Genomic DNA, 12816 nt, shown 5'->3' with positions numbered 1-12816 from the left:
CTTTCTAATTCTAACTCTGACCCCACTTAACTGTTTATACTATTATAAATAATTTACTGTTTTGAGTCTTAGTTTCCTTATCTGTAAAGATGGTGAGAAATACATGTCTTTTTCCCAGGGGGTTTCAAAGCTTGAATGCAGTAGTATTTATCCATTTGGTTTACTTCATTTATTCATTTAACAAATATCTCTTGTCTTCTATGCACCAAGCACTGTTCTAGATGCTGGGGATATAGAAGTGAACAATTCAGGGTAACATCCCTACTTTTATGGAGCTTACATTTTAGCAGTAGGAGAAAGATAATAAAGACATAAGCAAATAAATGTCTAATATGTCAGGTATCAACAATGAAGAAAATTTCATAATTCAATTTCATAATTGCTATGAAGAAAATAGATAACTACAGGGGATAGAATTACTGAAAAAGTTTTGTAAACTATGAAGAACTATACAAATGTAAGATTTTCCCCTATTTCAGGCTTGATTGATTAATTAAGGTCTTTGGCACTGGAGAGTGTATTTGACTTTTCCTTTCAAGAGAAATTCCTGTTATTGTCCTTTTTAAGTTTAGCCTTTTTTTTTTTTAAAGGCCCTGTTTTTCCCACCTTTACCTAAGTCCTTTTACTGGCATGAGGTTTCTAAGAAGGGACTCAGCCTCTTTAAAATAAAGAGAAATTTAAGTCAGCATGAGATATATCTAGGATTTGAGTGTTTCCTGAATCTTAATTTCAATCTTTATGTCATTGGAAAGTTCTTTTTCTTATTTTGCCTAATCCCCATTTTGGAAAAAAGACCAATCTTTTTTTTTTCTTTCTCTTCTCTTCTCTTCCTTTCTTTTTATTTATTTATTTTTTTTTTGTAAACTATTCAGTGCTTTGTTTTGTTTTTGTCTGTGGAAGATAGAATCATATTATCTTTATAGGTGCTCTGTATTAAATATTAATCTTCAATAGAGGTTCATTCAGCTCATTTGAGGTAATTTCTTGATTAATGTTAAAAACACACTTTTCAGACATTTATGAATGTACTTTTAAATGAAAGGCATGCCTTTGAATAGAGAGAATAGCAAATCACTCTATTCTTTCACTGGGGTGGACACAACTGAATTAAAAGTAAGGCTGAGAAGCCAGTTGCAGATTTGAACACAAAAACAGAGGCCACTCACCTAAGAGTCTGAGTACTTCCAACTCCAACTGGAAGGATTGCTTCCTTATAATATGAGTTATCTTTGGGCATAAGTTAATGGAGTTCAAATTAATTTAGATACTCATTCCATTCAGCTGGGCTACTTTATTTTTTTAAATTTTTTAAATGTTTTATTTATTTTTGAGAGAGAAATAGAGACAGCGTGAGCAGGGGAGGGTCAGAGAGAGAGGGAGTCACAGAATCTAAAGACAGGCTCCAGGCTCTGAGCTAGCTGTCAGCACAGAGCCCAACACGGGGCTTTAACCCACCAATCAGGAGATTATGACCTGACCCGAACTCCATCGCTTAACAGACTGAGCCACCCAGGCGCCCCAAGCTGGGCTCCTTTAAAATGGAACTTCCTACTGTTAAAATTCAGTAGTAACTCTTCATTATCTCTCATTCCAAGATCCTTAAAGGCTTTTTAGACTGCGTCTAGTTGCTACAAGGTAGGTGACCAACAGAAGTATTTCCCAAGCCTGTTTAGCAGTAACATTACCTTTTTCTTGAAGGTCAGGGAGGGGTCGATGGATGGATGCTGAGAGCAATTCCTATACCTTATTCCTGGACCCAAAGAACAAATATTAAAAGAGTTGATAAGAGTGTTTTATAATATAATGTGCTCCTAACTTGAAAGGCAGGATATGGACTGTATCATGACTTTGAAAATACCATTATTTTGTACCAGTAATCAATATTATTAGCTTTAAGTTATACTCAAAGTTTAAATCTTGGGATTTTTCTTTAAGTTAGTTTCTCTAAAAATTTTTGATTTGTCTGAAATGGAGAGGACCCTTGCAGTTTTATTTTTAAAAATTGTTAAGAAGGCCAGAAATTAAAATAACATTGAGATCCTAACACTTGAAATCCCATTTAATAGTCTCAGTATGAGGGTACTTTTTAAAGCAACAATTCATTATCATTTCCCTGTCTTCCATGTATCCTTTTTTTTATTTTTTAATTTAATAAAACTAAAAGTTTCATTTATTTGCAGGATGTTAAAAGAAAATAAAATTCTACAGGATACAAACACCAAAATAAACACTGATTTAACTAGGTATTTAAATATTTGCTGACACATTATCTATTTCTCAAATCCAACTTAAAAAATTAATTACTTTGAAAAATAGGACTTTTTAAAATGTTTGTCATATATTCTAGTATGAAACGTGCCTTTTAAAACTAAGGCTCAGAGACAAATGGTCTGTTCCATTTTTTCTTTCTTATTTGCTTACCTTTCCTCTCCAGTTCTCAACAGGCTGTGTATTTGTGCACCCAAGGACAAGAGACAAGACAAACGTCTTTTTTGAATAAAGCTGTGCTATACAGTTTGCTGCATACGTGAGAGGAATTCTCTCTGGCACACTCTTTTCTCCCCCTTTTCCCTCACTCACTTGACCAGAGGTTTTCCCTATCCAAACTCCAATCTCATAATCTGAAAAGAAAAAAGAAAACATTGTTCCAGCTCATTCTGGTTTGGAAAATAGACCTTTGAGCGCTATTTACAGAGCCATTACCATGACAATAAAAGAGCCCTCAATTTCTATTCCGTGTTATAAAGAGGCAAATTTCTCATTCAAGTGACCCTTCAGACCTGTATTTTATCCAAGGTGTGAGATCGATGTGAAATGAACCCATAAAGAAAATGGTTAGGAAAAACCAATAAGCACACCCTGGGATTCTTTCCTGGGGTGTTGGGTTCCATGTAACCCTCAGCTTTATTTGCATTAATCCTCTATTGAATGTAAGAATTAAAGAAAGCTCTTTAAATAAGGACGTTGAAACTTTATCTACTTCTGTTCTAGATTCTATTGAAAGTCTAGGCACATCTAAAAAATAAAATCACATTTGTATAGGTAGTAGCACTTACAAGAGATTAAAAAATTCAGATAACCAAGGAATTCTCAAGATGAGTATTTGAAGTGCAGTCATAGCTGTCGTCTCTTTTAAGACTGATGAAAGTCGTCCTACAAAAGGAACGTCAGTATTTTTGGTAGCCCCAGAAATAGAAAACCTTTTTCTGGTGGGATTTTTGAGTCCGAATTCTGCCTTTGGAATTATCCAAACACTGAAGATAGTGAAATAAAACATAAATATGCTAAACCTTAAAAAATTTTACTTTTCAAAAAGCTGTTTTGAGTTTCAGATGGAATTTCCATCCTTATTTTGTGGGAAGGATTTTGGCTATTAAACGGCACAGTGAATCTGACCCTTATGCACGTTGAACTAATGCTATAAATTTTCTTATACGTCTACAGATACTTTGGAGGAAATTACATGGGACAAGGGGACTGCTTCCTCACCCATTCCCCTGCCATTTATAAAGTCAAAAGTACCTTTGAACAGAGTTTCATAATAATTGCATAATTAGTTTTGTTTTCTCATCAATGCCAGCCTGCTGCTGGTGAGGTACAGCAGTACTGAAAAGTCATTGGAGAACTGAATTCTAAAAACTTAAAAAATATTTCTTCTTCTTTCAGATTTGCAAAAAGCCATTTCAAAAATTTCTGAGGAGTGACACTTTAAAAGAAGTAAACTACAGCCCAGTATCTCTGATGAACATAGATGAAAAAATCCTCCATAAAGTATTAGCAAGCTGAATCCAACAATTCATTAAAAAAATTATTCACTTCAATCAAGTGGGATTTGTTTCAGAGATGCAAGAATGCTTCAGTATTGGTAAATCAATCAATGTGATACATCATATAAAAAAAGAAAGGATAAAAACCATATGATCATTTAAATAGATGCAGAAAAAGCAGTTGACAAAGTACAACATTCATTCATGATAAAAACTGTCAACATGGGGCACCTCTGTGGCTCAGTTGGTTAAGCTTCAGACTCTTGATTTAGGCTCAGGTCATGATCTCACAGCACTTGAATTCAAGCTCCGCCTTGGGCTTTGTGCTGACATTGCAGAGCCTGCTTGGGATTCCTCTGTCCCTCTCTTTCTGCCCCTCCCCCATGCATGTGTATGTGTGCTTGTGCACATGGACTCTCTCAAAGTAAATAAATATTTTGTAAAGAATCTGTCAACAAATTAGGTTTAGAGGGAACACATACCTCAACATAATAAAGGCCAAAGATGAAACACCTACAGCTAATGTCATAGTCAGTGGGAAAACAGAGCTTTTCCTCTAAGATCAAGAATATGACAAGGATGTCTCCTCTTACATAATACTGGAAGTCTTAGCCATAGCAATCAGACAGCAAAAAGAAATAGTGCATGCTTCTGCAGTATGTGTACTAAAATATTGGAATGACATAGGGAAGATTAGCATGGCCTCTGTGTATGAAAGACATACAAATTCATGAAATGTTCCATATTTTTCAATATTTAAATCAATCAGTCAATCAATCAAAGGAATCCTAATTGGTAAGGAAGATGTAAAACTTTCACTATTTGCAGATGACATGATTTTGCATATAGAACACCCTAAAGAATCCACTAAAAAACTACTAGAACTGATAATTAAATTCAATAAAGTCATAGGACACAAAATTAATATTCAGAAGCTAGTTGCATTTCTATACACTAATGACGAAGTAGCAGAAAGAGAAGTTAAGAAAACAATCCTACTTACAACTAAACTAAAAAGAATAAAATACCTAAGAATAAACTTAACCAAGGAGGTGGAAAGTCTATGCTCCACAAACTATAAAACCCTGATGAAAGACATTAAAGATGACGCAAACAAATGAAAGATGTTCCATGCTCATGGATTGGGAAAACCAAAATTACTAAAATGTCCATACTAGCCAAAGCAATATACAACTTTAATGCAATCTCTATAAAAATACCAATAGCATTTTTCACAGAACTAGGACAGTAATCCTAAAATTTGTATGGAACCACAAAAAACCCAAAATAGCAGAAACAATCTTGGAAAAGAAAAACAAAGCTGGAAGTATCACAGTTCTAGGTTTCAAGATGTACTACAAAGCTGCAGTTATCAAAACAGTATGGTAATGACACAAAAATGACACATAGATGAATAGAATAGAATAGAAGAATAGAATAGAATAGAGAGCCCAGAAATAAAACCAGATTTATAGGGTCAATTAATCTATGACAAGGGAGACAAGAGATACAATGGGAAAAAGACAGTCTCTTCAACTAATGATGTTGGGAAAACTGGACCACTTTCTAACATCATACACAAAAATAAACTCAAAATGGCCTAAGGACCTAAATGTGAGAACTGAACTAGAAAATTCCTAGAAGAAAACAGAGGCAGGGATCTCTTTGTTATCAGCTGAGCAAATTTTTCTAGATAGTCTCCTCAGGCAGGGGAAAGAAAAGTCAAAATAAAAAACTTTTGCACAGTGAAAGAAAGCATCAACAAAACAAAAGACAACCTACTAAATGAGAGAAGATATTTGATATATCCAATAAGGGGTTAATATCACAAATATATAAAGAATTTATACAACACTGGAAAAACCCCACAAATAATCCAACTAAAAATAGGCAGAGGACCTGAAAAGACATTTTTCCAATGAAGGAATACAAACGGCCAACAAAAATATGAAAAGATGATCGTCACTCATCATCAGGGAATTGCAAGTAAAAACCACAATGAGATATCACTATGGACCTGTCAAATGGCTAAAGTCAAAAACACAAAAAATAACAACTATTGGCAAAAATTGCCAAGAAAAGGAAACCTTTTGCATTGTTGGTGGGAATGTAAGCTTGTGTAGCCACTGTGGAACATAGTATGAAGGTCCTTAAAAAATTAAAAACAGAATTACCATATGATCCAGTAATTCCATTACTGGAATTTCTTTATCTGAATAAAATGAAAAAAACTGATTGGAAAAGTTATATGCACCTTATGTTTATTCTGGCATTATTTACAATAGCCAAGGTATAGAAGCAGCCCAAGTGTCCATCGGTAGATGGGTGCATAAAGAAGTAGCACACACACTGGAATATTAGTTAACCATAAAAAAGAGTGAAATCTTGCTATTTGCAAAAACATGGATGGACCTAGAGGGTATAATGCTAAATGAAATGTCAATCAGAGAAACCATGTGATTTGAATCATATGTGGAATTTAAGAAAACAAACGAACAAAGAAAAAAAGAAACAAACAAAAAAACCCAGACTCTTAAATACAGACAACAAACTGATGGTGGTCAGAGGGGAGGTGGGTGGGAGTATGGGTGAAATAAGTAAATGGGATTAACAGTACACATCATGATGAGCACTGAGCAATGGATAGAATTGAATCATTATGTTGTATACCTGAAACTAATATAACACTGTATATTAATTACAGTTGAATAAAAAATGTCTGAGGAGTGATACAGCTGCACAGAATGAAGTGGTAAAATAGAAATTATATAAGCATGAATAGATTAATATTGAATCCAAAGTCTATGTACTAAAATAATAAACCTCTACATTTGAAAATAATATTTATTTATCCATTCATTCATTCATTCCTTCACTCATTCATTTATATGAACTATCTCATTTTCCAAAGGATTTGGAAACTGTGGGTATATGACTTACAAGGACAAATAAAATAACATTCTTGAATACATGAAGCAAAATTTTTTGGCTTATTCCATTTGTATGGCTTGGACAAAGTTGGACTTTTTTTCTCCTTCTATGTTATACATATGATATTTCTGTTGTAAATATTTTTCTCAAAATATTTTAAATTTGCCCTGCCTTCCTCTTCAAAAAGACCACTTCATTGGAGATAATGTGCTTAGTGGAGTGAACACAAGTTTTGGAGTCAGGAATTGCAATGCTGGCTTTGCAACACTGGCTTTACTAAATATTTTTGGATAAGTTATTTAACTTTTTTGACTCTGCACAATTTTAAATTTTGGGGGGAAGGCAAATGAGATGAAAAAAATGTGCCTAGTGTAGTGCTTAACATACAAGTGATTTATTATTGTTGCTATTCTTTTTTAAAAATTTTTCAATGTTTTAGGCTATTTCTGAGAGAGAGAGAGAGAGAGAGAGAGAGAATGTCAGCAGGGGAGACACAGAATCCAAAGCAGGCTCCAGGCTTTGATCTGTTAGCACAGAGCCTGATGCAGGGCTCAAACCCACAGACCATGAGTTCATGACCTGAGCTGAAGTCGAACGCCTAAACAACTGAGCCACCCAGGCATCCAATTGTTGTTATTCTTTATAGAAGTAAGAGTCTACTACATAATTTTGTTTAAAACCTTCTTTGAAGACTTCTTTTAAAAAATTGAATTGACTAAATGCAGTGGCCAAATGGATTAAGTCACCAAATTGTTTTGTTTTATGTAGAGAAAATTAAGCTTTCATTGCGCTGTTTGTGTTTTACTGACCTTTCCAGGGTTATACACATCTTTGGGGGCCTTACACCATAGCCGGGCACAGAGGTGAGAGGAGAAAAATTCTCCCTTAGTCGTTGGTAAACATCAGTTGCTGCTGGTATTTTTTGGGACAGAGATCAGGAAAAACTCCATTTTCCTTGCCAGGTCCTAAGTTAGTTGACTATTTTCATAAAGCAATGAGTGGAAGGTTAGGATTTTAGGAAACTATTAATCACAACAGTTTTGTTTTGGGTGGGGATTTTTTGTTTGTTTTGTGGTGTTTTTTTAAAAAAATATTGCTTTTGTTTTTGTTTGTTTTAGTTTTTGTTTTGAGAGAGAGAGAGAGTGAATGGGGGAGAAGGGCAGAGGGAGAGAGAGAGAATCCCATGCTCAGTGCAGAGCCTGACATGGGGCTTGATCCCACAACTCCAGGATCATGACCTGAGTGGAGAGGAAGAGTTAGTTGCTCAACCAAATGAGCCACCTACGTGCCCCAATCAGAAGAATTTTTATAGCAATGCTTCTTTCATTTTCCTTTGAAAATAAAATTAAAATCAGATATATCCACACTGGTTTCCCAGTGCTTTACTGATGAGGTTTCACTTTTTTTTTTTTTTGGTCTAAGTAACAAAGATGAAGATGTCCATATCCACAGGATGCCTTGCCTTTGGGAAATGGACAAAAAGTTCATTCAGAGTTAAGTTCAAAAAAAAAAACAACCTATTCACTGCTTCCTTTTGACAGTGAAGAGAACTCCTTTTCTCTTTTATATCAGAGATAATTGACAGGGCTGACATTTATTAGAATGTTTTCTTTTTCGTTTGGAGCAAACATCCTTTATTATGTAGTGGAAATATTACAAAGTAGCAAGTTGTGGTAGCCAACCTTCAAGATGGTGTCTAAGGAACCATACCCTCTGGCATTTTTGATCTTGTGTGATCACCTCCCCAAATCAGAAGGCTTGACCTGTGTAACCAACAGGATCTTGAGGGAATTACAATGTATAATTTTTGAAGCTTGGCATAAAAGACATTGCTGCTTCTGCCTTGCCTTCTTTTCAACCTCTCTCCTGAGGAAAGCCAGCCACCATGTTATAAGAACCCTCAAGCAACTCTGTGGAGGAGAGAAATTGAGGCCAATTGCTAACAGCAAAGGTGCACTTGCTACTCAAGTAAGTGAACCATCTTGGAAGTTAGATCTTTCAAACTTAGTTGAGTTGCCAGATGAATGTAGTGTAGTCTTAGCTGACATTTTAACTCAGGAGAGAGCCTGAGCCAAAATGACATAACCAAGACACTCTGATATTCTTGACCTACAAAAACCATGCAAGATAATAAATAATTATTATAATTTGAAGCCATTAAGTCTGATAATAATTTGGTATTGCAGCAATAGATATTTAGTAGACAAGCATATAAAACATCTTATGAATAGGTGTAAAGGCTTCATCAATAATCCTTTTTTTCTTCCTTCTATGTAATAATACACACAAATTATTTTTTGGGAATGGAAGGGCTCAAGTTTTGTGGTCCTACGCTCTTTAAATGACAGTCCATCTTTGCCAAGTTCATTTTTCTCCAAAAGACAGATTTAGTACATGTCAAATGACCAAGAGTTTTAGTCAGCTGGGTCAGGATAGTAAAATTCTATGTGTGGCCATGTGGCTCTGTTAGCTTCTCTATCTCTTTCTTTTACTTCTGTGCTGGTCTTGGTGGAGATGAGTGGGTGGGGCACAGCAAAATTTTGGCTGTTTTTGTGCCAAGCTTTGGGAGTAAGGAAGCATGAGGGACTCTGGGTTTTCTGTATTCTCATCTTAAACTCATTACAGTTATGCCTTCTCTCCAGGGATCCTAACCCCATCAGTTCTTCCTTATAGCACCTTCCAAAATCTCTCCTATTATCATCAATTAGTGGACCTATTTCTAGTCTGTATTTGTGTGGTAGAGGTGGTAGGTGGAGGTGACAGAGAAAAGAATATGACAGAGAGGCAGGAGAAAACAAAACAAAAACAGAAGTTTAAGAGTCTTGCCGGCTATAGTTTTCAAGTACTTAAGAATTTAAATGAACTGGCACCTGGATGGCTCACTCAGTTGAGAGTGTAACTCTTGATTTCAGCTCAGGTCATGATCTCAGTTTGGCAGTAGTATAATTTAGATACATATTAATATGACAGTAACTATTGAATTCTTTTAAACATTTCACAAATGTAGGCAAACTAGTTCTTAGTGCCATCTGTTGAATTTGCTGGCCAGTGGTCTTATGCATCCACATTATGCAGAAAGCTTTTTAAAAAATGCAGGTGCTCAAGCTCCACCCCAGCAATCCTGATTCAGACTGACTTGCCTGTTTCATTTAAGGGTGTGGTCACTTTTATTCCTCAAGGTGTACATTCATCTATTGACTAATAGACTAATGTCTCACAAGATAATTATGTTGAGTTTAGAATTAATAAAGGCAAGAGAAAATGATTATTAACAGAAAATTTTGTCTTTTAGTAGTTTGTACAGTTCTAAACAATATACAAAGTACTGTCAAAGAACAGTCAACACAGAGGAAGTGGGGCCAAGGAGTGGGGAAAAACATGCAGGATTCTGATGATACCAGCCAATGCCAGTATAGCTTTGGACTATTCAGTTGAATGAAACAATAAATTCTTTTTTTTTATTAAGCTACTTTGAATTGAGTTTTCTGGCATTTTAACTAATTAATCTGAACTAATAACAATTCTCCACAAATGGTTGTTGAGTATACATTTGAATGAAAGATGGAAGTGTACATGGGGGGAGGGGAATCAAATAGCCAACTCCTCCTGATATTCTTCTTTGGGTAGGAGACATCTTTGTTCTGTAGCACAGTTCCAGTGGTCGTCATTTACATGGAATATAGTATTAATGGTGCTCCCTAGGATGTGGGCAACAGGGCAGCCATGAGGGAAGATGTTTGTGGGGTGAGGGAAGAATCTTGGTTTTTAGTGCTGCATCATTTATATCCTAGAGTCCCATTTCCTGAAAGTGGGCAGACCACCTTCTCTACGTTCCCTTGTGTTATGGATCCATTACTCTTCAGGAGTTCCATACAGTTTCTTCTTCTCCTTACAGAGAAGGCCAGAAACATTTAATATTGCTGTGCTAAGTAGTATAGAGAATATGTGTAGTTCTTAAGCTTAGGCCTCATTATCACATACTTACACATAATTACTATTTTTATTTTAAGTTTTATTGTGTTAAGGTACTCATTTTACTGAATCAACTCATGGTGACTCAGGCTTTATAATTTATTGTTCTATAAAATGTTCAAGTGGTTACAACTTTTTAAAAAATTGGGGGAATTTTCTTGCTCTATATCCATGCATTGACTCAAGTTAAATCTTTCCTACTGGGGTGTGTGTGTGTGTGTGTGTGTGTGTGTGTGTGTTTCATTTGTATATACAGTTCCTTTGCATATTCACTCAGTACTTTGAAGAAACACGAGGAAGAGAGCATGGAGAAGAAAACTAATCTCTTGTTCCCATTTTAAAAGTATGCTTCCTCAATAGAGCTCACCTCAGGGATTATTTTAGTTTTCTCCTCAAATTCTGTGAATTCAATTGCATTATGTTTTTAAGTGACTCCTTTTGTTCAAGTGACATAAGTACAGCTGAACCAGTTCTTACTGTATTTCCCAAGAAGTGGAGAACAATCTGATTTGGTTTTCCCTATCTGCAGAGAAGGAGCATATGTTACTATGAACAAAAGGAAATTGTGAGTTTCTGAAAAATTCCCTTTGCAGAGTCGAACAGAATAATGTGCAAGCATTTTTGATGGGTGCCGAAAATATTTTGTCTTGCAATATTTTTGCAAGTGGCCAAACCTAAGTAATATGTTCTACCTGCTTTCTCATTAAAAGAAAAGCTAAGTCATCAGTCAAGAATGCCAGTTTTCCATTGAACATATCTAACCACCAGGCTTTGCAGGGGTCACCTTACTCTGTGTGATAGAGGAAGGTAAACAGTTCTATGTAGTCGCCAGCAGAGATACATTCTTTCCTGGGCTCATTTTCATACTTGTGTTGAAATGTTTCATTTCCATAACTTTTCCTTAGGTTTACAGAAACAGAGGGAGAGCAAGGCATAAAAGATTTATCTACTTATGACATCTGGCTGAACTTGCTGGGCATGTGAGCATCCCCAGAAGAAAGCTTCATCAGTTAACAGGGAAACAGTCCCCAATGTTATAATTTTCTATTTGTGGAACATTCACTACTAAGTCAAAAGATACTTCTGATATCAGTTACTTTGTTGAATACTGAAGCAAGTAAACTATAGATAGAAATGTCCAATAATAGACCCAAACGCATAATGGAGATGATAGATAGAGAGACAGACAGACAGATATAGATAGATATTTTGTTTTCAGGAAGGAAAAGAATTGTCATCTTGAATAGCCACATTTAACATAATAGTGCTTTTTATCTTTATCTTTTGATTTGTATGCCCACCATGGAGATGTATAAAAGGGAAATACTGCTTTGGTGTCTGAGTAGGATAAGCTGAGTTTGGAAGGGGAGCATGCTGGGCTTTGGAAGTGATGGAAGAGCAGTAGTACAATACAACATTTTGAACCAATGGGCCCTTGGTGTTACCCGGTTCCTTCATAAATATGATTTGATAATGACATTGACAATGGCGAAGAAAAGTATATCATTAATTTGAAGATAAGAATTCTAGTTCCCAGAGTAAAACAGGAAAACACTCTAAAAGCCCAGAAGAAATTTGGAACAAATATCAGGAGTTAGTCCCTTATCATCCCACAGAATCAGGGTGTATCAAATCCTTACTAATGTAGTCATCTCTGAATATTTTAATCTAAGGAACCAAAATATGCTCATATCTAGCTAAGTGACTCATTCAGCTAAGGATTATTCCTTCCAGACAGCGTAACTGGAGCTTTTATTTACAGTTTCTCCTACTTGTGAAAAATAATGGAAATCGGGGGGAGAAAGAAAAGCTTTAATGAAATCAAAGCAATAGAAAAGTCCTAGAAAAAAGTCACATGAAGCAGATGTTAATTTTAAAATATTAAAAAATGAAAAAGATATAGGACGCCTGGGTGGCACAATCAGTTGAACATCCTACTCTTGATTTCAGCTCAGGTCATGATCTTGATATTCTCTCTCCCTCTGCCCCTCCCCCACTCTCAAAAAAAGTGGAAAAGATATATAAAACTATATGTACAGTAAGATATCCAATTTTATATATAATAGAGCATATCATATAAACCACACACACAGAGAATAAAAAGATTGAAACGCTGTGAGCATTAATAGTAGTTATGTCTAAGTAG

The 12816-nt window shown here is 35.4% G+C and overlaps 1 non-coding gene across 1 annotated transcript; it reads left to right on the top strand.

The window, feature by feature from the left end:
- Window positions 1-4410: 4410 nt before the first annotated feature.
- On the top strand, window positions 4411-4517 carry LOC144232389 (U6 spliceosomal RNA). Its single transcript, XR_013335381.1, has one exon. It is a non-coding gene; the product is annotated as a U6 spliceosomal RNA (small nuclear RNA).
- The last annotated feature ends 8299 nt before the right edge of the window (window positions 4518-12816 follow it).

Source organism: Crocuta crocuta, unplaced genomic scaffold, assembly GCF_008692635.1.
Source record: "Crocuta crocuta isolate KB4526 unplaced genomic scaffold, BGI_CrCroc_1.0 scaffold645, whole genome shotgun sequence".
Taxonomy (NCBI): domain Eukaryota; kingdom Metazoa; phylum Chordata; class Mammalia; order Carnivora; family Hyaenidae; genus Crocuta; species Crocuta crocuta.
The sequence above is the reverse complement of the archived record's forward strand: the minus strand, read 5'-3'. Positions and strand labels throughout refer to the sequence as shown.